The sequence below is a fragment of the Cyprinus carpio genome, chromosome A17 (genome assembly GCF_018340385.1).
Source record: "Cyprinus carpio isolate SPL01 chromosome A17, ASM1834038v1, whole genome shotgun sequence".
NCBI lineage: Eukaryota > Metazoa > Chordata > Actinopteri > Cypriniformes > Cyprinidae > Cyprinus > Cyprinus carpio.
In genome coordinates, this window is record NC_056588.1 from 13,587,820 (window position 1) to 13,615,658 (window position 27,839).

The 27,839-nt window shown below is 39.9% G+C and overlaps 1 pseudogene; it reads left to right on the plus strand.

Moving 5' to 3' along the window:
• Positions 1–18,035: 18,035 nt before the first annotated feature.
• On the plus strand, positions 18,036–27,670 carry LOC122134626 (annotated as a pseudogene).
• Positions 27,671–27,839: the final 169 nt, after the last annotated feature.

Sequence of the window (27,839 nt, forward strand, 5' to 3'; positions counted from 1 at the left end):
TAGTGGTCCAATCGCGAAATAACATCTCACTCTGTGGTCTGCGGTGATATTGTAGTAGCTTTTAAGTAAAATACTTTCTTCTATCCCAACTAAATAAACAATGAGTAGAATATGTCATTGTAATGTGAGAGCACTATGGTGTGTTTATTCTCCCACACCTGTCTGTAGGTACAGGTCTCCATTAGTGCAAATGATCCAGGCTGTGTCATCACCAAGTGCCACAAACGCTGTGTCGTCCAGGGCTTTGTACCAGTGTCTCTTCCCCTTGATGGTGACTTTCCCGCAGGCGTAAGCAGTCATGGTCTTCTGTTCCACCTTCCACAGCAATGAGCCTAGGAAAACACATCAGCAACAGGACAACGTTTAGTCTAGAATACCAATAACTAATATTTGTTTAAGCAGTTGTTTGCTTATTTATTAACAAAACAAATCTATGTCCCTTACCTGATGGGGACAGCGCGCCACCTGATGGACATTTTCCTCAAACTTCTGCCAGCTCAAGCTACCATTAGGAAGACCACTACAGAACCTCCTTTAAAGTCAAGACACCAGATATGTCTGTCCGTTACTACTACTAGACTGAGGATGCCACAGCCAGGCCCAGTGTAGCCCATCCAACTTTCAGCCACTTCAAACAAAGAAAAACCATACAGAAAGACATTAAAAACATAGAACACATGACATCAATAAAATTTAATACGGTGATTCTCACAAAGACTTTTAAAAACATTATACTGCTGATCATTCAGCAAGGATGCGCTACATTGATCCAAAGCGACAGTAAAGACATTTATAATGTTACAAAAATTTCAATTTTAAATAAAATGCTATTCTTCTAAACTTCAATTCATCAAAATTCACAGTTTCCACAAAAATATTAGCTCAACTGTTTTTTCAACATTAATAATAAAAATAAATGTTTATTTGAGCACCAAATCTGCATATTAGGATGATTTCTGAAGGATCATGTGAGACTGAAGATTGGGGTAATGGTGCTGGAAAACAGCTTTACCATCACACACACACACACACACACACATATATATAAACTATAATATTATATATATATATATAATATATATATATATATATAGATATATATATATATATTATATATATAATATATATATATATAATATATATAATATATATATATATATATATATATAGTTAAATGCAAGAAATATTTCACAATATTACTGTTTTTACAGTATCAATAATCAAATAAATGCAACCTTAGTGAAACATAAGTGATTTCTTTCAAAAAAAAAAATATAAATCTTACTGACCCCCAAATTCTGAAAGTTAGTGTATATTACACACTTCTATAAATTATACACTTAACTTTCTCCTGTTCTGATACAGATCTCTGATCTGTTAGTTGTTTAGTTCTCTAACCTGGTCAGCTTTGAGGTGCTGCGTCTCTTCGTCCTCCTTCTGCTTATCAGATAAGCTCTGCAAGCTCAGGGCGTTCAGTCCGTCCCCCCAGACTAGCACTGATGGCACTCCATGTGCATAGATGTCCTCCTCGTCACTAGATGGCGTTGGCTCAGGTTCCGGGGAGTAACCCAGCGGCCTAATGGGATCATAAGATAAATCCAAATTAAAGTCTCCATGTAAACTATGTTTAAAACCTTCTTCTGAATCCTTAAGGGTGTCTTTGTTCTCCTTCACATATTCCTTCATGATGTCCTGCTCATCAGCTGCCTGCATGTATGAGAAGGTACATTCCAGCAGCATGTCCACATCAGGCGTAGCTGCAATTTGCTTGTTTTCTGCAAACACGTTTTCACTGTACACTTGACACTCCATGTCTTGTAGTGACAGTGATGTAGGGCAAGCCGGTAAGGCCTCTGCTGTTTGGTTAACTGGATCCTGAAGAGGCTCTTCACTCTGTAAGGGCTCTGATGGGCTCTGAATGGTAAAGGCATTTGTATTGTGGGATTCTCCACAGACGGAACCATCCTGGTCAGGTGATCCGGCACTGTGCAGGTCGAGGCTGCTGCACAGGAGGCTGGTGTGGTCAGAAGGAGGCTCACTCATGGGCGTGTTTAGAACGTCACTGCCTGCACTGTCCTCCGGCTGAAAAAGGCTCTCTGACCAGCTGCTGCGCTCGTTGACACAGGTCCCACTCTCTACAGTTATACAAGAATGTATGGAGAACATCAGTGAATGGAATATAATCAACTTTACACACCACATCATGTGATACTGATCCTCTTACCCTGCCGTCTTCTCTTGCCTTTCTTCTTCAACTTGATGGCCTTGACCACCAGCTCCTGTTGGAAATCTTCTTGGGTGATGGGGGCTGTATCGGCTAGAGGAGAGCTCTGAGGTGGAGGCCTCTGTGTTGGTAAACATGCCCTGCGCACTCTCCCATGAGGTGACTGAGCTGCTGCGGCTGTGGGACTCCAGTTGTACCCAAACTGGCCCGCTGCTGCTCCCAAGTCTTCTGCCACCTCCAGAGCCTCTATCCACATGACTGAATTCCTGAGGATGCTGCTCCTCCTGCACTCCTCTGACTCCTCAACCCCATCATGCACCTCCTCTGAGTTAGGACTGGCTTGAGTCTCCTGCTCTGTAAATAATGGGCATGGTCCTGATTGGCTGAGCCATTTACACGGCACCATTAGGAGGCAGTAATATAGTGGGTGTGGGAAAGAGGAGATGTAAAATGGTAGGAGTGGTCTAATACTGAGGAAGAAAGCATAAGAAAGATATGTATCTAAGATACAGTGGCCCCAAAAGGAGTGTGCACATTCGGGGGTGGATACTTAAAAATGCTTTTTCAAGCAAAATATATAAATAAGAAGTTTGCTGACACTTGTCAAATTCATTGGAACATTTTCATAGGAAAACTCAATAATTTTTTAGTGTGACATTTTTTGGGGCCACTGGTTGCAGTTACCTTAAGTTTGGGGTCAATACGTTATTTTTGTTTTTTTTTTAGGAATTTATTAATTTTTGGAAAGAATGTAATACTTTTATTCTGAACTTTTTTTCCGGGGCTTGGGGGTTGTGGCTGCGGACACATACACAGGGTTATTTGGCAAACAAAAAGAAAATTTCTTGAATTTTTTCTTGAAACTAATTAGTAATGTATCTGCCATTGCCATTAGCCCTTGACATGCTCAGACTACAGATTATGGTGGGATATTTGAAACCGCAATACCAAGAAAGGTTACTCACTACAATGATGGTGCAAACAAATGTAATATTTAGGATGCTTCTGATATCAAGTTTTGCTGGTTAGCTTTGTCCTTGACAGGGTACAAGATGACCTACAATCTAAAACATGAAATTTCTGAAATTGTTTTGTTCAAAAAATACTAGGAAATGAATATAAAATAGGAATTATACAAAGACAGTTCAGTTCAAATAACAAAAAAAAAAAAAAAAAAACATTAAGATTGTCCAAGAACTAGTAACTTAAACAGGGTTTTTACGGATACTGCAAAATAAAATTCCAGGACTTGCACTACTTTTTTGGTTTTCAAGCACTAAAATCAGATCTCACTTATTAATCAATATTGTTTATTATCTTTCAAATTCTAATAAATAACTAATAAAACAAAATGGTACAAATAAAGTGCAAGCACAATGCAAAGAATCCAATGACTGTGGCAACTTTTACAGTTGAAAGGATACTATGGCAAAGTTATCGCTTTCCTTATTCAAACTGATTTTTTCTTCATACAGGTTTGGAACAACTTGAGAGTGAGTAAATGATAAAAACATTTTTATTTCTGGGTGAACTAGCCTATTAAATGTATCAAAAGTGACAGTAAAGACATTTATATTATTCTAGAAAATTTCTTTTTCAAATGAATGCTGTTCTTTTGAATGTTCTTCTCAAAGATCCTGAAATTTTTTTTTTACGTTTTTTTTTACGTTTTTCACAAAAATATCAGGCACTGATAATAAGTAGTTTCTTATGCACCAGCATATTAGAATAATTTCTACATTTCTAAATTACATTTTAAAATATACATGTGTATAAATAAATAAAAATTATGACATTTTCAAATATTAGTTTTTTTCTGTATTTTTGATTAAATAAACACATATAAGATGCTTCAAAACATAAAAAAACTTTGATCCCTAAACTATCTGCTAAGAATTTAAATTTCATACTTTTGTTGAGAGAGAGAGAGAGAGAGAGAGAGAGAGAGAGAGATGGGGGGGGGGGCACACATCAACATCGAAATGTAACTCATGAAGTTACGATTCATAGAAATTGCCCCATAAGGGTATGAATAAGTAAAACACGGGGGGGTGGGGGCATCTTGTCAACTGGACAAGGGCAGGAACCACAGAATAGGGCCTTTTCCTACCCCCTTAATATTGGGATTACTGCTGATGGAGCAAAGTGCAGGACCTAAAACTGCCATTACGGCAATCAGTACTGCAACTCAAACAGTTGGAAAACAATCCTCACGGGCAAATCTGGAGATCCGCCAAAAATGTCCGGGGTATCCTTTCTATTGAATTGAAGATTTCTCATTCTCAGTGCATGACCACAGACAACAATCTCATCCGCTGCTTTCAATCCTCCAATGATGACCTTAAAGAGCAAATGACATAAGTGAGAAAAACGCAGCACAAATTAAGTTGTGCATAGTGCAACATTTCAAGTAAGAATATAATTTGGATTCATTCATACTTGATTGGGTTACAGTGCCACAACAAAAACACTATATTCGTTCCAGCTGAGGGACCCAAGCCCTCCTTCAGGAAGCAGCTGGACTATTCCCAACTGTCTTTCTGAAGGTCTGCAGCCAACCGTTTGGAGCCCGAACGTTGGGAACAGCTCATAACGTAGGTACTATCCTGATTAAAAAGGGTGCTTTGCTTTAGGACGTGGTCTCTCCAACAACGTCCCCCGCCCATCCCGGTCCCCCACAGACGCAAAACCGGGCCTGGCTGCGTACAACAACCAGATCACTCTGCTTGCACAGAGCTGTTGGAAGCAGGCACCAAACTTGCCATACTGTAAAACTAAGCCAGATCAGAATTCAGCATAACGCAGTGCTGCACCCGACAATGGATAGATTCTTTTTGATGAAGATGGATTGAGGGTTTTGTACCTTTTACTTGGTTTTAGTGCCCAGCTGATGATGCGACTGCTCTTGCGTGTAGAGAGCACTGAGCGCTGATTGGACGAAACCAAAAGTACTTTCGACTATATTCCAACTGAAACTTTGCTGAAGGGTATTCAAAGAGGACCACTGGATTACACACTCCCTAAAAGACCAACGCACACACACACACACACACATATTCAGCCACTAGAGAGTAAAACAAAATCAGATTTTAGAAAGACAGTAAGTCCAGATTTCTTAAACTAGAGTGTCCGTCTAACAGGCGAATTTCTGCAAAAAGTAGGGCTGCACGATTAAAATCGTATTTTTATCTCGATAACGTTATCACCTTTCTGATTAATTAAAAATAATCGTCACAATATTGGCCGGCTTGTTATTTATCCTGAAAAAGTGTTTGTATTTGGGCATTTGCGTTATCTTGGATTGCTAACAAGTCTTCGCTATCGTTCAGTGCGTTGTGGTTGCCAGATGTGAAGAGCTTAAAACCCCCAAAACAGAGATTTTCTTCTTTAAGGATCCACTTTCTCGCCCGGGTTTTTATTTAATTTGGGACAAATCTGAGCGATCCCGTGCATGCCCTCATAATGGCGGAACAAGCGCGGATGCATATAATAACTGTGCATGGAGTTTAGCGATCTCTCCAACAGTGATTATTCTGCTTAATGAAAGTGTCATACAGCCAAATGTGTGTTATTTTTTCAACAAGGAGCCATTTGTAACTGCTTGTGTTACCAAATGAGCCATGACTAAATCTTTCACTGAGTTTCCATAATGGGATCTGTATTGTGTGTGCGGCAGAAATGCAACTTTCCTACCTGTGGCAATACAATGGTGCAAAAATGGTACATAAATTGGAATTGTGGGGAATTTATATATAAGATTTTCTAAAGTTGTTACCCAGTTTTTTCGGGTTGAAAATGGCAGTGCAAGGGTTAGTTTTCAGTGTGTATTAATGATCTTTTAGCATGTTTACTTTGGGCGCTCTGAGTTGTTTTTCCTCATTGGCGAAAAAAATATAATGTGAATACCAGATTACCAACACACTAACCAAAAACCATGAGTTTTGTATTATCATAGTTGGTTAAAGGAAGTCAGGTTATAGTCAGTGGCGTGTTTGGTTAAAGGAAACATGAAATGTTATTTGCAGTTCCCTGCTCAAAAAATATAAGAAAAATAGCTAAAACCGCCTTAACTGTTGACCTTTTTTTAGCTGGTTCAGCCAGCCCTGGTCTTGGCTGTTCAAAGCTGGTCAACAGGCTGGTTTAAGAGGGGTTTTGACCACTTCCTTAGCTGGTCAGGCTGGTCTTAGCTCCCAGCCTGACCAGCTGGAACAACCAGCTAAAACCAGCTTGACCAAGCTGGGAGACCAGCTAAAACCAGCTACTTCCATCTTAAACCAGCTTAAACAGGCTGGTTTTGGCAGGGTTTTTTTCTTCAGCAGGATAGAATAATCGTTATTAATAATCGTGATTATAATTTTAATCAAAAATAATCATGATTATCAGTTTAACCTTTATCGTGCAGCCCTATGAAATAGATTCAATCCACTGCTTATAAAAGGCTTACTTGATCCAAGTCCACAGAAGAATAAACCACCCTCCCTTTATCATCACCAGAGAAGAGCTTCATGCCATTAGCACTCCATGCTAATGCAGTAATTGTGCTTTTGTGCAAGCCCACAACATCAAATCTTCTCAGCTGTAATAAGACAACAGAAATTGACACTATGGTCTTTTACTAATAAAATGTATTCATCAATAATCAGATTATCAATCATATAAGTGTTTCTTTATGTTTTTTTTTTTTTTTCAGGAAGGGACAAAAAGTAGCTACTTTGGACATATACACACCTTAATAATGTTAAAAGCTAAATATAATACATGCTTAATTTGTATCTTCTAATAAGTAAAAAAGGAAAGTAAAAATGCTGTGTTAAATAGTCAGTCATTGACATTGTTATCCCAATATAATGTGAATTATCGTGGAGAAAAAAAATGAAACCTAATCACTTATTTAATGAAACACTTGCTACTTGAAAATTGTAATCAGAGATGAAATCGTACCTGTTTATTTCTACCAGGCAATGGTGACACAAGCTGATAGAAAGCGACCCGGCCTGATGCTGTCCCAACAGCCACAAGATCATCGAAACAATTCAGCAATTTCACTGCAGTAATGGCCTCACATTTTCCCTATTAAAACAAATCACAAAAGATATATTGTAGAAAACATTACCTGACCAGATGAGATCAACAGTGAGTGATGCAGAAGAGTGAGGAAGCACTAAGAAGACTTACCTCTATATTGTATTTGTTCATCTGGCTTACTCTCCTGCAGTAAAGGTACAGCATGCCAATGCTGCTGCCAATGGCCATATAATCACTGTTGCTGTCCAATGCGGTCAAGTAGACCGGGACCGAACGGAAACCTTTCTGGACTTTAGCAGGGATGGCATTGAGAAGGTAGTAGAGGGGGCAGAACTCCCTCAAGGGCAGTGGTGCTGGATGGGTGGCCATGGTCAGCCTATGGATCTGTGCTTCCACTGATGAAACCTAAAAAAAAGTCAATTTCCAAGTACAATATTTTTAAAAAGTTTATGTCTCTGATCACAATGTAGAAGTTATTATGGAGCTTTACTCTTTTATTGCTTAACTTAATCACGTGGACAGTTTGTCATTGTTCTTTCTAACACAACACGTCCACTCCGCATTGACACTTAAATAATCAATCGCATCTAAACATCTGTGTAGTGAACTAAATAGCCAATATTACCCACAAGTCAAGATTAACAAAATTAACCACGCCTTAAATACATAAAACAACGCTATTTTCCAACATTAAAAAAATGGCTTCATAGTGTTAAATACGATAATGCAGGACAGTACGCGTCCAACAGTTTTATTTGTGACCTGTCCACTAGTTTGAATAAATAACAAAGACTAAGAACAACAACAACAACAAAAAAACAGTCGTTTGCAATTTGCTATAAAAGATGTGTATGCTTTCTAGCTAGCGTACTCCAAGCAGTAAACTACCTGAGCTTTTCAGTTTCTACAAAACTTACCACCGGGAAAGGTTCACATTGATTCTGAACCGTAAACGTTTTTATAGTTTAGAAGAAGGCGATCTGTTGACATTTCTGCTGCTTTGACAGATAGCTCTTGTTGTTTTTCTTCGTTGCTGTTTTGGGTTGAAACAAAAATTTAACGCCAGCGACACCTACAGCAGCGGAAGTGAAACTCACGTCGCTTAAATTCCTTATACATACAGTAGGTAGAATTGTTTAAGTTTATCCAAGTTTGTGACCTTTAAAAATAATGTATGATCTATGTATTATGCTTGGTGTTTGTGTTTAACAATAATAGCGCCTGCTTGTCATCTGAAGAGGTTTAATAAAGCTACAATAATAATAATAATAATAAACTCTCCTTTCTGTGGATTTTATTTACATTAATCTTTTCATGTTGACCTTCTTGAAATATTCTTATGCTTTATTTACAAAAATTATTCTAATTTAAAATTGTTTAGAACTTGGTGTTTGAAGCCAACATAGAATTCTCATTTCTACAAAATGAGATGAAAATTGTGTAGAGCTAATGAAATAATGATATCATCACTGTATGGAATGGCAATGCTTGCCGAGGTACCACCATTGCAAAGGGCAAAGGTCAGTTTGTATTTCACTATCCCTGACATGCACTCAAATTTAATAGAAAAAAACAACTATGGATCTGAAATTGAACAAACAGTAACGTATTCAGTCATAACATAGTAAGCCTCTGACTAGTTTGCACAAATGTTTCTTCACCAAAAAATCTATTAGATGGACTGTAAATCAGCAATGTTATGATGATGACACAGAACACCACATCTGTTAACTGAGCTTGCTGCAGGGCCAGTGTTGCACCGTATTCTGTGACCCACCAAGTTATGTGACCAGTAGGTGCTGTATTGAGCTAATCTAATCTACTCCGGAACCCAATCCTAATCCTAAACCTGCCCTCACTACAGTACTAAGGTCACAGAATTTGGTGTAACAGTGGCTAATGAACTGAAGTCTCACACAGACACAAGTCGTTCTTTCCAAGAAAACTGAATTTAAAACCAGAATAGGCTAGCATATATTGAAACAAATTAGGTTAATATTTCAACAGGGTTACCAATAGGTATGTTTAGTGTTAGGGGTTGGTCAGGACAATAATTAGGCTAAATGTATAGCCTAAAATTAAACAATTAATTACTTAAAAAAGAATACAAATACAGAGGGAGTTAACATTTTGGGAGTTCATTTTTAGTCCATGTCGAGATTTTATCTGTAAAAGAAAATCTGCTTAATAATTATGCACACATAAATATAAGACATTTTTCACTTCCAGCCTTCATGACTAATTATATATCAATTATAAATGATTAAATACAAGATTAATAGTAGTTATTAAGATTGATGTCGTTTGGAATTGGTAAAATGTGCTTGGAAAAAAATATGATCAGAATATCAACTTGCATAATAATTATGCATGCACAGTATTTTACTCCTCTGCTGTCATGGTAATGCAAGGAATGTTGTGATTGGTTGTCAAGGCAGCCAATCAGAATTTAGCAGCCTCGTCTCCGATTGGCTAGAATTATGGCATACTGTAACACTGGGTTGTGTTGAGCAAGCGAGCCGTTGGCATTCAGAGAGAGCTAGCACTGAGGGTCCGGCATTAGGTGTGAGCAGCTAGTGAAGAGCTTTGCACACGCAAAAGGTCTGCATGCAAAAACAAAAAAACATTATAAAAAAAAAAAAATCTCAAAAAAAATACTTTTCTTTGCAATACCAAAAAAAACATCCACGCACTTTTGCATGCTCAAAATATGATCTTTCGTGCGCAGAATTTTGGCAGAGAGCTAACCCCATAAACTTTCATTCGCTGAGCTGTACTTACAAATGACATGATCTTCAGACACCTGATATTATGAAAATATTTTAATTTCTTTGGAGCTCTAGATTAAAACAAACACAGTTCACAAGTACACAAGAGGTTGCACTTTATTCTTATTAGTCTATGCTGATCTTGGATTAGCATACTTGAACAACATATAATTGTTAAGGGGATAGTTTTACCCAAAAAAAAAAATTAGATCATCTTTTACTCACCCTCATGGCTGTCCCAAATGCATATTAATTGTCTATTTCTTTCTACAGGACAGGTAAACACAAATTAGGATTTTTTTAGGCAAATAATCCATCTGAAGTCCTAAAGATGCTTTAAAAGCCACACACAGTGACCGTGACAGTAATCTGTCTGACCTTAGTGGTTGAATCAGTTCTTTTGATGTGAAACAACAGAGATAAGAAAAACACTAATAATTGAAACTTTTTGACTATTAACAATCGCTTCCAATCAATGGTCATGGGTTAAAAATTCACTTGTGTGTTATGTGGATTCTCAGAGATGGATTATTTGGATTTTTGGATTATCTTTTTTGTTTATGTCAAGAAAGGAAGTCTGGAATCTGGAATGGCATGAAGTGAGTAATGAGATATTTTCATATTTTTTGGGGTGTTGTCAGAGATTCGTCACAGTCACCATCTAGGACAATCACCCGATGACCATCACCTGAGTACTAATCACCCGCACCTGTTGTCACCAATCAAGCCACACTAAAATACAGCCACCTCCAGTATCTCACTGTCTGGTCTACCATTTCACACCCTGTACTGAGCTAGATGGTCCTAGAACCGTCATTACCTGCGATTGCGCGTGAGCTATTCAGACCCTCAAATAAAGCACACCCATTCTTCCATCCGGCAATATACCTGTGAATAAACCTTTCCTGTTTTCCCACTTACCTGTGTGTCTTCCGGTAGCTTGATTTGTTGACAGAAGGAGACTATACCCCAACACACCAATACAGACACACCATGAATCCATGGTCCTCCAACACTCCTGCCTGGCATGTTGGAAGGAAACGATGTCAACAGCACTATCCGTGTTTCATTGCCTGTCACTCAGCAACCCAAGTCATCCTATCTGCCCTCTCTGTCCAGGTGCCAATGGCCGTGAGCCTGCGTCATACACAGGCGGAACCACATGCGCGTGTGGCGAGCTTCCTCCTGCAAGTAGGGCTCTTTATCGAGATAGCGAATCGCCAGAAGTTTTCCTGACAAACATAAGCGCGCGTAGCATGTCTGATGGTTCTCTGCTTAAAAGGAAAAAGCGCTATTGGGGCGAAAAAAAGGCATATGCGGGTGACTATGTCAGCTCGCCATATCATAGATTCCATTATGACTCCAGACATGAACCTTTCAGAGACGTGTCTTGGCCAGTCTACAGGGAATGCTATGGGTGTCCGATCAGCTACTTCTGCTGCATCAAGGTTCTTCCTCTATAAGTGGACTACACTCTGCAGTTCAGAATGCTGGTGGCGACTAGTTGGTGGAATGAAACCGCGTACTCAGTAATGCATATCGGCAAGGGTTCGGATCCCCGTATTCGAGCCTGAATGAGCGTATTTATGAAGACTCCGTTGGTCGGGAAAAGTTTCCATGTCTTCATCTGTCCCGAGAAGATGCCCATGCCCAGGAGCTGCTGAGTTGAAAACAATCCAGGGGGGAAACCACTAGGACATGGGTTGGTGAAGTTTCAGAGCACACCACCGCTGAAGATCAGAATTGAGTCATTTTCATGAAGAGGAGATCACTTTATTGTTACTGGAGGGACCCACAGTAGACCTCATCCTGGACACCCCTGGCTGGTTCTCCATTTTCCAGAGTTTAGAGGGACCCAGGTGAGGTTAACGCGCTGGAGCGAGCACTGTTCATAACAATTGTCTCACATCTGACTGCCTATCCACTCCCAAAACCTAGTTCCGTTCAAGTCTGCATCAACCCCTCACTGAAAGCCCCGAGCCTCAGAGCAGATTGCAGTCCCATCTGACTATAAGGCATTCTAGGATGTCTTCAGTAAGCAGGAAGCCACCCAAATTCCACCTCAACGGCCATGGGACTGTGCCATCGACTTGCTGTCTGGAGCGAAACTCCCCCAAGGGTAGAGTTTATTCGCTGTGTCCATCCCGGAGACAAGGGTATGGAAGAACTTACATCAAGGAGTCAATCAGCGGCCCAAGGATTCATCCAACATTCCACCGCTCCAGGGGCTTCAAGCTATATCTTCGTGGCAAGAAGGACGGGGGCCCTTGTTGCCGTGCATCGACTAACAGAGCTATAAACGCCAAGATGGCTAAAACTTCCTTCTAATCCACTTCCCCTGCGTCCGGCCTTCCTTCGGAGGAACTCCGTGGGGCCCGCATCTTCTCCAAGCTGGACCGGTGGTGTGGCTCTACAACCTTTCTTTAGGAATCCGGGGCAGCTCAAACGAGTGGAAGATGGCATTCATGCAACCCTCTTTGGGCCCACTATGAGTACCATTGTCAGGGCCTATGGGCGGCGCGCCAACCCCCCATCTGTCTTCCAGAGATTCAATGGGAATGAAAGCTTTTCGGCGAGCTCCTTCACCACTCCGTGATTTTTCTACATGCGACACCTCCTCATTTACTCCCGGAACAGGGCTGATCATCCGCCAACAGGTACAGGCAGAGGTCCTTCAGAAGCTTTTGTGTGACTTGACCTTCTTAACTCCGCGAAGGGCACCTGTATCCTTGTAGCCGTAGATCGTTTCTACTAACCCTGGTCTGCGCAAGTTACTACCCCTTTAATGGTTCTCTCCAACCGCTCCTCAAAAACAAGCAGAAAGCTATATTCATAACACGTCTTCAGCAGACTCTTGCGCGGAAGCCCGAGAGGACCCCAATTAAGGTCCTGTGTTCTGTCCCAGATATTCAGGTCTGTCCAGTTGTGGAGCTTGTCTTTCTGGTTATTCAGTCCACCAGGAACAATGGCCCAGGATGAGTGGAAGATCCAGGAGGAACTCGGCCAGACCCTCAGGTCATACTGTCATAGCGCACCTATTACAAGTTGACCTGTGTCTCACCTGTGGTCTGGAAGTATGGACAGAATGTTCCCCTTCGAGACAGAAGCACCACCTGTCCTAACGCTGTTCCAGGGCATACGCGGTCCTAATCATACCGACAGTCTTCCGGTGGAACGGAGACTCTGTCTGGAGGTTTCCAGCTGTAGATAGCAATGGTTCCGATAACCCGCGACATATCCTGGTCCGTGAGTCCGGGAGACGTAGGGAACCTCACCTCACAGTCCAACTCCAACGTGCACAGGTCGGAGGCATAAAAACCTTTGAAGATTGCTCGGTGGTACCTACCACCGCAAACAATACCCGTCCAGGAGGAGACAAGTATGGCTGTCCACTTGCGGAGATCTTGGCACCTCCAGCCTGCCTCTTAAGAAAGGTAAATGTCCCCAGCTACATGGGTCCAGTTTCGGATATCAGAGGCCGATCAGACCGGGTCGTCCATACACCTCACCGACGAGAAACTCCCACACCAGGTACCAAATGCACCCTGCTTTCCATGTTTCCCTACTTAACCCTCACGTTCCCCTCTGCACTAGGTCCCATGGTAATCAGACGGAACCTCCTCCTTCAGATGTGGTCCATGGATGCCAACCATCCAGTCTACATCAGGGCGGTTCGCAACCTACGGCCAGTGTGCCCCCACGATGGCGATGCAGACGGAAGTGCCTGGAATCAGAACAGTTTGGCGGTTCAGTGCTTTGGCACCTAAGGGCACCATCTCAAGTCTGGAGTATATGCCGCGCCGAGACTCGAAAGTGCACACAACCTTAGGGGTAGGAGTATAAACTTCTTCTAACAATCTTAGCTAACCACCATTTAGGTTTTTGTTTTAAACAATGTTGATTGGTTATGGCGATATATTAAATAGTACTTGGTTCATAAAGTTGTGTCTCCATTTTACTCACAAAAAACATCAAAGTGGCATGAAAACGAGGGCTCGGTAGAGAAGTGCGTCACTTAGGGCGACGGTACATAACCGACGCAGACCACCACGCTAGTGCGCTGTATCGGGGGGCCGAACGTAACCGGAGGACACTTAACACCCACGGCCACTACCGTCACACACAGTACACACTGCGCGCAATAAATACCTAGACAGGCATTCAATGGTTCAAAGTAAAACGCCGAGGTTACATTACACAACAAACAACAAATTTATGTCTATATTTTTGTTTCCCTCTAATTTGTACATACATGAAAACTTGACCAGTTTTAAAAGTTGAATTTTCCACAGTTCTAAAATACATTCATGTCGGGTTTTTTTTTTTTTTTTGTTTTCAATTTATATTATGTAAGGTTTTCAAACCATAAATATTCGCGACTGTACTGGTCAGCAGCTATATTTATCACATTATTGCCAATGTTTTCACTGATCTAGAGTAAGTTTAAATGTAGAAGACGATGACCTGACTTGGGATAAATACTGTATTTCACCATAAAATGACGAGTGACGCACCGCCGGCAGAATCACTGAGCATCATCTCATCACACGCACCGCGCTCGAGGAGGAGGGACCACTATCTGCACAGCATCCATCAAAACCCATCAGCACTGAACGCTGGATTTTATTTACACCGACTCTTTACATGAACCGGGACATCACACTGGTAATACTACAATTATTGCATGTTATCATTTGCTCCGATAAACAGAAGATTTTGTGTTTTTATTGTTTTTTGTTGTCTCAATCACGGTCGTTGGATGATGATGAATTCGAAATAATTCATTCTCTCAGTATCGCCCATTTTTTCGTTTACTCGAATTAACGAGTAAACACGGGTTTATCAAAACTGTTTGCGTTTTTATCTAAATGTTTAGGCTACTCTGCATGCAATTACTGTTGATTTAATAATTGCAAGATTGTTCTTAAGGAGCAAAGCGTCAGTGGGTTGTTTCAAAATCGTAGTGCGCTGCTTGTTCTAGACAGCATTCTTGCGTGCAGCAATATTTTTTCAGCTGTATCGGTACCGCAACCTGTGTTGCACCAAAAACTGCTACACATACAACGCCTATAGTGGCTCACAAATGTTTATCTAGGCGGCTCGTTCACAGATATTCACCCTTAAATGGGGTCGTTATGACTAGGAGATACGTACGTAAGAAATTAAATTCAAATGTTGAAAGGGGGTCTCAGCAAACACTTGGGCCACGTGACTAAAATATTCAATAAAAATGTCACAAATTTACATGGCAGAATGTTTGATATCCTATCGTTGATGTTCATATGTTAAAATGGGAAACTACCAAGCAATATTTGTGAAGAACACCACAAAAGGAGATTACTATATGCTGGAACTATTAGTTACAATAATTTCTATGGTTAATTTTAACAGATAATTAGTTTTAATGTTTCCTGCCTTTGTAAGGGATAAATAGGGAAGAAGAATATTGTTATTGCATTGGTGGAGAACAGCCTGTGTTGTACACTGCATATGGAGAAAAAACAGCTGACTGACCCTTTTGTCACTTATTCTTGTTATGCATATAGTCAGAGGAACATAAATAAAGCTGCATAAGGCCCTTCTCATGGTTTTGTTGTTGTGGATGTGAACTTTTGGAAACAGAGGCTGATCGATTTTGCCCTGAGGGTGAGACAGAGAATGATGCCATTGGTATACTCATCTCATTCTTGCCACAAATGCTTTAGAAGCCACGGTAGAAGATGGTTAGATGTGGAAAACATTGTAAATTGACAGATTGTATTCAAGTCAAAATATTCAATAGGATAGAATTCAACCACATTCCATGACTAGTTGAATATTTTCCAGCTTTTAGAAGGCCTTTTTTCTTATCTCTCAGATATTTAGACGAAAAGCTTGTTTAAGACTCAAAGCATTCCACAGAAATCATACTGATTATATGAATCCGAATATTTGCAATGAATAAATGTTGAGGAAAATGGATTTTAATAATAGTAGCATATCTCAATCTCACAAAAGCAGTTTCATGAATTTATGTATTATGGTACCAACAATGGTATGATTTGACCCTTGTTTCTTGTTTTTTGGTGGAGAGAGAGAGTGAGCACAAGCTGTTGCAGAGATTAAACGCAACAGTGCGCTTAAAATGGAGATTAAGTTCAGTAAGTTACTGGTGCACAGTCACTCTAATCTGAAAATTGAAGATGCTTGGTAACCACTATCGGTTTTAAGACCCTCATAGATCACAAGGGCCACGAGGTCAGTTAGAGAATGAAAATGGAAGATTTAAAAGATCTTAATGGGACTCTAATTCAGTATCAGTTCTCGTTCCCAATAATGTCGAACTCAGGTGGTAGATATTGCACAAGAAACAAATGGCCCTCTGACCCTTTTCCACTAAACTGATTATGTTTACAGTTCTCTCCATCTATTTAAGCTAATTATAGGACAGTCGATTGCAGGTGAGGAGTATGAAGTTTGTACAAATACATTTTTGCTTCTTCTAGAGGTTCAGCCTATTAAAATGGATTTTCGGTCTATATTCGGTCTAAGGTTATCCATTACTGAGGTGGGTAAACCCAATTTTGTGAAAGGTTAAGTGAATTTGTTAGATATATCATTTATAGACTATAAGTCATGGACTGGCAATGACACCATCAGAAAGTACAATATAATTAGAAAGCTCTCATAGCTTGTAGCTAAGGCTTTTGTTTAACTAGGCATTTGCAATTGTTCTGCATTAAAATGCATCTCTCGTATACTTGAAAATAAACACTGGTAAAGTCCCATTTTGTATAGAGGTCAGTTTAGTGTGCTGATCATCCTTCTGTGTGCTGGTCCGGCATATCTTTCATTCGCCAGCTACCGCCAGCAACAGCCTGTTCCCCTCTGCCGTCACGACATGGTAATCCTTGGACCTACCATAATGTCATTCCACGGTTTATGACTACTGTACCACTGTTAAACTCGATATAATTTTTTGCTTCAGAGTTATCAATTATTATCATGAATGAAAACGAACACTGATTTCCAGGATGTGCTCTGAATTGCACTAGAGTGCCAATTACACACTGTGTTGGCTTGTATTTTTGGAAATTGTAACACTATTCGAATAGGATGTTATTTGTAATGGTCTTTAAAAAGCAGAAAGTCTTAGGGGCCATTTACACAACGTTTTCAGCCCAAACGAAAACTTTTGATGCTTTTGCCTGTGTGTTTTACACACAACGGCATGTTAGGGCTGAAATGGCATCTTTTTTTGAAACACCCCATATGGAATCTTTGAAATCGTTGACGTCATGTTCTGTGTTTATTACGTGTTAGGTATGTAAACATGCATTACGTGTTGATTTTCAAGGCAAGCGTGAAACAAAACATACACCCACACTGGCGAGTATATGGTACTGTGGTTGCTGCCAAGAGTTTGGCTAACGCTTCGTTCTTCAGCAAAGTGTGGGATTTACTTCACAATATACAACCAACAGGAGATGCATCGCTACACCCTAATTCACTTCCCTACGGGTACTGTTTACTAACAAGGTGACAGTGCCAACTACTGGCCTGTCATACTTAATACAGTGTTTTTGGACGTTTTCACGGATATGTGTAAATGCGAATCATTTTGAAAACGTTGTCGTGTATACGTGAAATTTTTTTAGAAATGCAAGGGAAAAATATTTCCGTTTTGGACTACATTGTTGTCATGTAAATGTAGCCTTAATGGACTTTAAGCAACAATCAGTTAAAGGGAGTAACGGGAGGCAACATCCTGGCTATAGATCTAAAGCCCCCCATTAACACAGGAAGTTTATTGGATTTGAAAGCTAAAATCTTATCCTTGTTTTGTACTCAAAGGTTTTGGTTAGTGGATGATGAGGAGGCTAATTGTGACTCTTGGAGACAGAAAAGTGTGTTCTTCTGCTTTCTTCTGTGAATAAGTGGCAAAATCTGTGTTTGAGATCTATGTAAAATATATACATAATGCTAACAAAGAAAAGCAAAGGCTGGATGAGAGTTACGGTAAACGGAAAAGCGTCAACATGAGAGCTGTGTTGATTGTCACCGGTGACGTTCCCCTGACTTCCACCACGCACAAGTTTTCGGGTTCGATTGTGTAGGGAACCCCGGTATAGAATACCCGATCATCACTACCCACTACGTTGAACGGGCCGCAGGTTAGCGATGGACGCTGAAAGTGAAATTAATTAACGAACTCTCGGGGCACAGATGTGGAGAGAGTACATAGGCCGCCCGAGTAGCGTCATAGGCGAGGTTACCGGGGGGGGAGCTCCCCGCCCCACCATATGGATCATCAGGTGTGCGAAATGAAGTTGAAATCACACGAGCTCGATGCGTCTTCTACGTCAAGCGAGAGGAAACAGCCCCAGATGCACGTTGTGGGAAGTTGAGGAGGGTACAATCACACGGTCATGGTAGGTAGAGGGAGGTGACGGTTGGATGGGGAAGCGTGCTTTCGGCTGGCACGATCAGCGATCAAAGTGGTGGCGGTGTGGCTGGGGGCGGGGTGGAGTCGGCAAAGACCTCACCAAGGTCACAATCTGATTATGAGACATACTATAGGAGGAATGTCATGGCCTGAAGGGTTAAGAGAGTTGGCCTATCGATAGGCCAAGCAAGGGTTGTGAGTTCGGGGGTCTCAGGGGCGGCAGGAATTTGTAAGGTGGGGGGACTGATTGTACACAGCGTCCTCTCCACCCTCAATACCAGGACTGAGGTGCCATTGAGCAGACTGGCACAAAATTTTTCCAATCAGAGTAGATTTTCAAAAACTGATTTCTGAGGGAACCCCAAGTCAACATGGCATCACATTCTAAGGGAGATATTTTAAAGTGGATCTTTTTGCTTCTCTTCTATCTCACAACCACTCTCTGCCACCTGCCTGTTTCTACACATTTGTATGATGAGGTTTTTAAAACAACAGACAAAGAGAAAGTTATTAAAAGACAATCCACATCTCCTAATGATATCCTATATCCCTTGGTTCCGTTGCAGCTAGTGGCTACTAAAGAATAGACAACACGGAGAGTACAAATGAAAGAACCTCGCACTTCATACTATTATTGATGGACAGAAACAAGTTGCTCTGACCGAGATCATGAACTCCTAGGAGACAGTCTGGAAGACTGAAGGTATGCGTAATAATTACATATCATTTCCCTCTACTTGACAGATATGGACTTAGTAGCGTGCCACCAGAGTGTGATATTTCACATTTGTGATAATACTTGTAAGGCCTGCAATATATCTTCTTTCAATGTTTTTCTGTTCGTAAGCTCTATAGACCCCGAGATCATAAAATGTTTTGGTGTCAGGTAGCTTTTTCTGCGCCATCATTTGAACGCATTAATATGTGAAAATCTATTCTCCCGGCCCCCCTGTCGCGTGTCGTCAAACAAGCGTAAACTGACTGTGTCACCTCAGTCGGTGCCTGCATATCACCAGACTCCACTTTTGCCGTGTTGCGCTGCGTAACTTATGTCCGGTTTGGGGTGATTTCTCTGCTCCACCATGATCATCTAGAATTCTCAACGTTGGTCTTATGTATCTCAGCCATCACGTGTCATGGGATGTAACTCGCTCAATGGTGGTAATTGCCCACTTAATTATTTTGTGAGGCATTTACATAAAAAAAAAAAAGAAAGTGTTTTTTTTGGGGAATGGCATAAAAAATAATAGGGGGATCCAATTAATACAGATTTCACATGATCAGTGTCATAAAATTTGATTATGTTCCTAGAACTAAAGTTAGAATCAAGAAAAATGGGTTCTTATTCCATTCAAACATTTGACATTGTTATCTTTATTATTTTATGTTTTTTCAAATATATTCAAATCCCGTTGTCTTTTTTGAACCCTGCTGCATTAATATATACTGTATGTCCCATATAATATGATAATTGTTGAGATGCATTTACCCACAATTAACCTTTTAGATTATAGAAGCGTGATCATATTTGTGGGTAAAAAAGTCTTGGTGCTCGTTTTTCTCAGTACTGCTGGGTGTGCGCGATAGATGGTACAAAATATCTCCCATAGGCTGTAAAACTCTCGGGACCCATTAATTGAAAGTTAAGTTTTAAGATTTGTTTCATGTAGCATTGAAGATTTTTACTGAAGGTCATGAGAAAAAGCTAGATGGTTTTAATATTAACTGAATCTCTTGTGAATCTTACTGCCAATTTTGAGTGTGGTTACATTTATTTAATCTATTTATTCTGGACACATCAACATAGTTGTTTGTCTGTTGTTTTCTCTTCTTACCTGCATCCATGATGGTTCCAGTTTCGAGTTTCAGCAGATCTGGCATTTCAAACAGTATCCTCTCATGGAACCTTACCACAAGGATTATCATCTCCAGAGATCTGTTTTTCATTCTAAATCTATTCGACTAAAAGAATCCAAAAGAATGTCGGGAATATGGAACGTTGTCACAATTTTTACAATCGGCAATGCGTTCATCTGCAAAACTGAGTGAAGTTAAATATCCAGTTTATATAACTTGTTTATGTCAGGAATGAGCCACGTGCCATAGTTCTCCATTTTAAACAAATCCATTCTGCCGAATTTTGCCTTCTTAAATTAAATAATGCAGATCCCATCTGGGCCTGGAGAAAAGCATGGGGCAGAAATTTACTTCACCTCTCTTCCCTTGTTCCTTTCGTCTCTGTTCAGCGGCTCCAAGCCTCAGTGCTTTCACATGTCTTAGCCTCCAGTCTCGTTCAAAACCGCTCGCCTCCTGAATCGTCAATCTTTTTTTTTTTTTTTCTTCTCCTCATCGCCTACATTCTGAGGTACGAAACCATGGGCATACCGCCAAACAATTCTATACCGAAAAAAATACACATTATTATACAGGGACTTACAATGGAATAAAAATGGTTGTGAACAGCCCTTTGTTTTTTGACCCCCACTGAAACTCAGCTCTAGGCTTTTATAAGTCTGGACTACAGTGTTGAGTACCTTTGTTAGTTCCCTTCTTTATTAAACCTCTTAGACCAGCTAGGCTTTTACAAATATCTGTTTTGTAGGCATCTAACTTCCTGCTCTCTTTTACATTTAAAAAAAAAAGTGCTCTTTGTCTAGTTGCCAGAAAATGTCTTTATCCCTTGACACTCAGTGGTGGAGCAAAGCTTCCATCCTCATCACAACATTCAGCTCAGCAGTTACAAATGAAATAATAATCTAACACCGCTTACAGATTCCTTTTCTCCAGGGCTCCTCTACTTCCTGTTTGAAGTTACTTACAAAAACTCTCACCCCTCACTGTTCCTTAATACCTGCACAACTAAGCCTGGTTCCCCTCCTAGTGGTTCTTCTAGAGTTGTATGTAAAGTGCCATGACCTCAGCACTTGCATAGTTTCACAACCTATCCTGTAATATAGACCCAATAATATTAAGCAAGCCAACCATAAGAAATGTATTTTAAGCACTACAGTCATGCATATTCAAATGAATTTCTAAAGGATCATGTGACACGTGAGTCTGTCTGGGGGGGGGGGGGGGGGGGGGGTGTAGGTAATGGACTGCCTGAAAACTTCGCTTGAAAACATAGGAATGGATTCCTTTTTTAAAATAATATTAAAGTCCCACCACTTTATTTTAAAATGTCAATAATATTTAAACAATAATTACTGCTTTTTACTGCCATTTGATCACAATAAATGCTGCTGCCTTTGGTGAGCATAAGGTACTTCTTTCAAAAGAAAAAAGAAAAAAAAAAAACGCTCCACACATTTGAAACAGTTGCCTTCTATTCCTGTGAATGGTTCACACCTCGTACTAACATGATTTTTTATCCAAACATTACAAAAATATTGCAAATATAGGCTAAATACTTTACTAACCCTCCATCTGCACCGACGACTTACATTATTATATTGGCTTTTTGCAAGACATGAATGTACAGTACATCCGTTAGTTTTTATCTTGTACCATTTTCTGGATGTGAAGTACTCAAACATGTCATTTATAATACATTATTATTTTATATTACATTACATTATTTGTTAGAGATGAAAGTATGTCATTTCTGGGCCTCCCAAATAACTGCAAAAATAATTGCAGGGGCCAGTTACATTAACTCAGCTCTATGTTAAGACTAAAGAACTATTCACTGCCCAACGAGCAGTTACCAAGGTGTAATGATGTGTATTTTTGTTTTTTTTTTAAACATAATAAACCAGCCACTTCACCTTTAAGAGTATGTGCTGTGTGTGTGGTGGTGTGTGTGTGTGTGTGTGTCTGTTTCTGTTATGACCCTGCTGAGTTTGCTCCAAGCAGTGCTGCATGAGCCCCCCGTGCAAATGATGAAATGCAGTTGTGATGTGTGTGTCACAAAGTCATTCTCTCTCAGCTGCTTTGAGGAATCAGGCACGCAAAGTGCTGGGGCAAACCGCGGAACATGATCTCCCACGTGAAACGACGGAGGTTTAAGATTTTGGGCCCATGTGTAGACGTGAACTTCGTAAATCTTTACACTTGTTTTGGGTCAATTTATCTCTCTGTAATGTCTTCCTTCAACATCTCTCAGGTTTAGAGGAGCAAAGGAAGGGATCTTGTCGCCCTCGGTTGCCACAAACGTTGGTCCACAATGCTTTTTGGACGCTAACAAGGATCAGTTTTTGAATTGTCAGTTTTTTGTGTTGTCACTTTGTATTAAGCCTGTATTGTTAGAAACAAAGCTTTTCGAACTTTTAAAAAGGCATCTGCTTGCGAGAGAGTTAAAACCGTTAACAGAAGGAGAATGGCTCTCTTTCAGCCTGTATGTTTTTTCTTCTTCTCTCGCTGTCAGAACAAACGGTTGGTGCATACCTCCCCCAGATCACCCTCTCTCCATCCAAAGCGTGATTTCCCCATCCCTCTGGACTCACGGAGGAAGCGTTTCGCCTGACTCCTGGCAGCAGCTGATGGCAAACTGTTCATAGAGGAATTTAATGTAAGCGTTTAAGGCCCAAACACACCGTTATGATTCACCTTCACGAGCTCGGAACGACATTCAGACCAGCTAGACTACATTTTTGGTTGTTCTTATCCTCACTACTGTTGTTTTTTTTTTAAGTTTGTCTTGTTTTTTTTTTTTTTCCACTGCAGACCCTCTGGTCAGGACGAATGATTGTGAGGAGTAGCTCTTGCCTTGCGGTTTTTGGCTGTGGTACCTTTGAAGATCGCGAGCAGGGAGGAGAACAGAGAAAAGAACAGATATCCCAATATTCTTCCCGGTAAGCATTCCTCAACTCTTTCATGGACACTTGCAAACTTTAACAAACAATGTGAAAGAGCTAGTTTTGTGGTCATTTACTGTGTTTTTGTTTGTCCGCAGTGTAGTACATTGTTGTAAACATGAACTGTTAGGACTGTTTGGTAATGGAGGAAGTTTGGTCCCTAGAGTTTAATAAAATGCATCTCTTCATTTCCTTCTCAGCATGACCACTCAAAGAGTGCTGCTTTCAAACACATAGATAGGATAATATGGGCTCTGATTACATAAATGCCTCTATATGTATCAGTGTGAGTTACTTTTTCCTCAAACAATGCTTTTGAAAAAAAAAAAACACTTCCTGTATCTAATAAATTATGTAAAATATAATATAAGACTTTAATGCCTTATATATGAACACCTTATTTAAATGCCTATAATACCTTATATCTTGACATTGTACATCTAATGTACTTTCCTGAGTCTTAGGATGATGCATTAATCTTTTCTATAGGGCTACGCGAGAAAAAACAAATTTATTGTCATCACTGTAATATGCACAAATATTTCCCCTCTTCCCATTTCTAATCATTGAAGTAAATCAAATGTAAACAATTTGTTCAAACCTTTTAACGACCTTTAAAATTAATTAGTGATACTTGCCATATCTATGGGTTTTATTTGTTTCTCAATATATATTTTTTTCAGGCCCCCAACAAAACCAGAGACATTGGGAGATTTCTGGAGGATGGTTGTTGGGAGCAGAAATCTGCCACCATAGTCATGTTGACCAACACAAAGAGAGAAAAGAGGTAAGAGACTGACATCACAAAGTACCACCAGAAAAACTGAGTTGATAAGTGTTTAACAATGCAGAAAGTTATAAAAAAGGTACAATATAAAAAAAGAAATCAAAACAAAACCCTCTAAATTCCATCAGTCAAGTATTTGATTTAAATATCTGTGTGAAATGCAGGAAAAGTGTTATCAGTACTGGCCCTGAGCAGGGCTGCTGGATGTACGGCTGTGTGAGGGTGGCATTGGAGGATGTCACAGTGTTGGTTTTGGACTACACAGTCAGGAAGTTCTGTGTGCAGCACGTGAGTGGTCATTTCCCCTTAGAAACATTACCGCAACAGTAAACAAAAATGCTCTGTTACTATACTGATATACTACGTACACTAAATCTCTTGACTGGTCTTGTAATTTAGTAACCAAGAATATTTTACACTCTTTTTGGAATCAGCCAGGCCATTAAACTACTGTGCTAGATAAATGCTTGCTGTGCTACTGTATACGTGTTTGAATGCAAACTGGTTTGATTTTGCAGCATGCTGCTGATGGCTGCAGAACTCCCAAGGTTGGTCACTCAGCTGCATTTCAACCAGTTGGCCTGATTTTTGGCGTACCCCTGTCCCCTATTGGCATGCTTAAGTTCCTCAAAAAAGTCAAGACTGTCGAACCCCTGCCCATGGCTGGACCAAATCATAGTGGCACTGTAGGTAAGACGCTGGCATTTCTTAAAATATATATGCCTACAGGACTAAGGGCTCATTCACACAGAATGAAATTTTTTTCCATTGCCCTGTGCTACTTTTTCAATTTTTTTTCTACGTAAATGCACTAGATGGAAACCTCCGAGTTTGACCGTCTTGTGTCTTTTTACAGTGTCTCGCACATGACGTAGTGTTCTAAAAACGCAACACTCAAGTTAAAAGTTCAACTTTAAAGAACTTTGTTTTTGAGACCTTTTGTTTTCCCATTCCTCTGCCTCCGTCTCACATGTTTCAAAGCCAAAACACATTTGGTGAGAATGGCCCCTAAGAAAATGAATGTGTATATAATAGAAATGTGCTATATATCAACAGTCAATTCAATCTATAGGGATGCCTTTGAGCATGCTAGTGAGTTAAGTGCTACTTATTGGACAAAGCAATTGAAATGGTGAACATTTCAAATATAAAAATCGTCTGAAATGCAAAAGTATGCAGAAACAACCACCAACACATGGTGTTTAAGGCTCAGCTGTTTTAAACGGCCCCCTCATGTGGGATTGTTTAACACCTCAGCCACGAACCACAGAATGTCCTACAAGGGTTAAAAGTCTCTCATTGCCGTGAAAGACCAACTCTTTTTCTGGTATGCTAGACAGTAAAAAAACCTGCAATGTTCACAGCCATTATGAATGTTAATATAAAAATTGATCCCATGTTTAATTGAACTGAGATAATTATCTAGCCCCAAAATAGTAATTCAAATGAAAAAAAAACCCTGCAGGTTTTAACTACATTATCTCATTATGGCCTCATTTTATGCCCTACTTCACATCTCACGACTCATTTTCTCTCTGTTATAGCGCTGGGGTTGGCAGGACTGGGACGTTTCATTGTGATGACGCAATGATGGATATGATGCACGCTGAAGCGAGGATGGACGTGTTCGGCTTTGTGTCCAGAATAAGAAAGCAGCGCTGTCAGCTCATTCAAACAGATGTAAAGGAATTGCTGCAGTCCCTCTGCTGTGTTTGACTCATTTCAGCAGTGACTAGCCACTGATATTCCTCTCTCCTTTTGCCCACAGATGCAGTATTCGTTCATTTACCAGGCACTTTTGGAGCATAAAACTGTATGGTGACACAGAGTTAGACATTGCTCCTTTAGAAGGCCACCTCCACAAACTCCACAACACACACACACAAATGGACCGAGTGGGTTGGAGGAAGAATTCAGAGTAAGAACCACATCAGTTTACACTCATTATAGGATTTGAGAAGCAAAAGTATGGAATTATCTCATGATTTACTATGAACATACAATGATGAAAATGAAGTGTTCTTTTTAACACAATAGTTTTGTTTGGAATCTCCTCAGAAACTGACTAATGTCCCCAGCATAATGAAGGAGAACATGAGAAACCGGAAAATCTGCCTGCCAAACATGAGAAAGAAACCGAGTACTGCAGATCATCCCATGTGAGAAGAGGGATATATATTTATATAAAAAGATTAATCTTTTTTCTTTCTTTTCTTCTCTGTCTTTCTTTCTTCTTTCTTTCTTACTTTCTTTCTTTCTTTCTTTCCTTAATGTAATTATTATCCTGTCTTATTAACCAGATGAGACTTTACAACAGGGTAATATTATCAATGAAAAACAGGGCAAGAATTTCACCAGACTACATTAATGCATCTTTCTTAGATGTAAGTTATATGATTCATAAAAATGTTTACATATTGCCTATAATAATAATAACAACAACAATAAACATTGTAAACTTATTATTATTAGTGATATTTGAAAATTCTTATAAGTTTGATTATTATTATTATTGTTGTGTTATTATTATAAGACCACATGCCACTTGACAAATAATGGCCTAGGATAAAAAACAACAAAGAACATGATATTTGTTCAGTACTTGGTTTGTATATGTATTTTAAATATATTTATTGATAAGTAAAACAGAACACTGGGGAAATGTACTCATTACACTATGGTTTGATATCTTTGCAGGGTTATAGGCAGAAAGGATTCAGCTTTATAGCAACACAGGCACCTTTGGCTCACACTGTGCAGGACTTCTGGCGCATGGTATGGGAGTGGAAGTGCCACTCTATTGTCATGCTTACTGAGCTGAAAGGAGAGAGAACAGGTACAGTGTAACGGTTTTATAATATTTATGCATAAATCAACATAGAAATTTGGGAAGAGTAGTTGCATGTTTTTTTTTAAGTCTGTACTGTTCATGCATTCATTCCTTTCAACAACAACTCTCACTTCAGGAGAAGTGTGTGTACGTTACTGGCCAGCAGAGGGGCAGCAGTGTTTCATTTGGAGAGTATGTACTGGAGCTGAAGAGAGACACACTTTGTGAGGCTTTCAGCAGAATTCGAGAATAATGCTGCTGTCATATGCATCAAGTGAGTTAAACATGCATTGAATTTGACCATTTATTATTGGTCCATCACACGCTTCACTTAGGAGCTTCCTTTATTTTGCTCAAATTGATGCTAAATTGCGCTGTTTGCAGGAAAAAACAGACCCGTTCTGGTCAGACAGTTCCACTTCCACGGTTGGCCAGAGATTGGAATCCCATCAGACGGAAAAGGGATGATTGACATTATTGCTGCAGTGCAAAAACAACAGAAACAATCTGGAAACAACCCTATAGTGTTGTGCCATTGCAGGTACACATATACTCTCTATTGCTCCCACAACTTACACACAGTCTTTCATATTGTTCAACAGATTTATTATTTTTTTTTTTTATAAAGTTTGTAAAAAGGTTTGTTTTTTTTTGGGGGGTGGACATTCAGGGCTGGGTGCTGGTCGGACTGGAACCTTCATTGCCCTCAGCAAAATAATCTTAGGCGGGTACAAAGCAGAAGGGCTACGGACGTATTCCAGACCGTCAAGAGTTTACGCACTCAGATGACCACATATGGTCCAAAACTGTGGTAAGAATCTGAAACACTGTGCATATTCACCTAGATCTGATGGAACTTCACTGTTTTAAAAAAAATTATAATATGGAAAATAGCAGTACTAATAAAAATAATAGAGAATGAGTAGGTATTTTGGCTTTTATTGACTGTCATTGTGTTTAATTATGATGTAATGTAGTTCCATT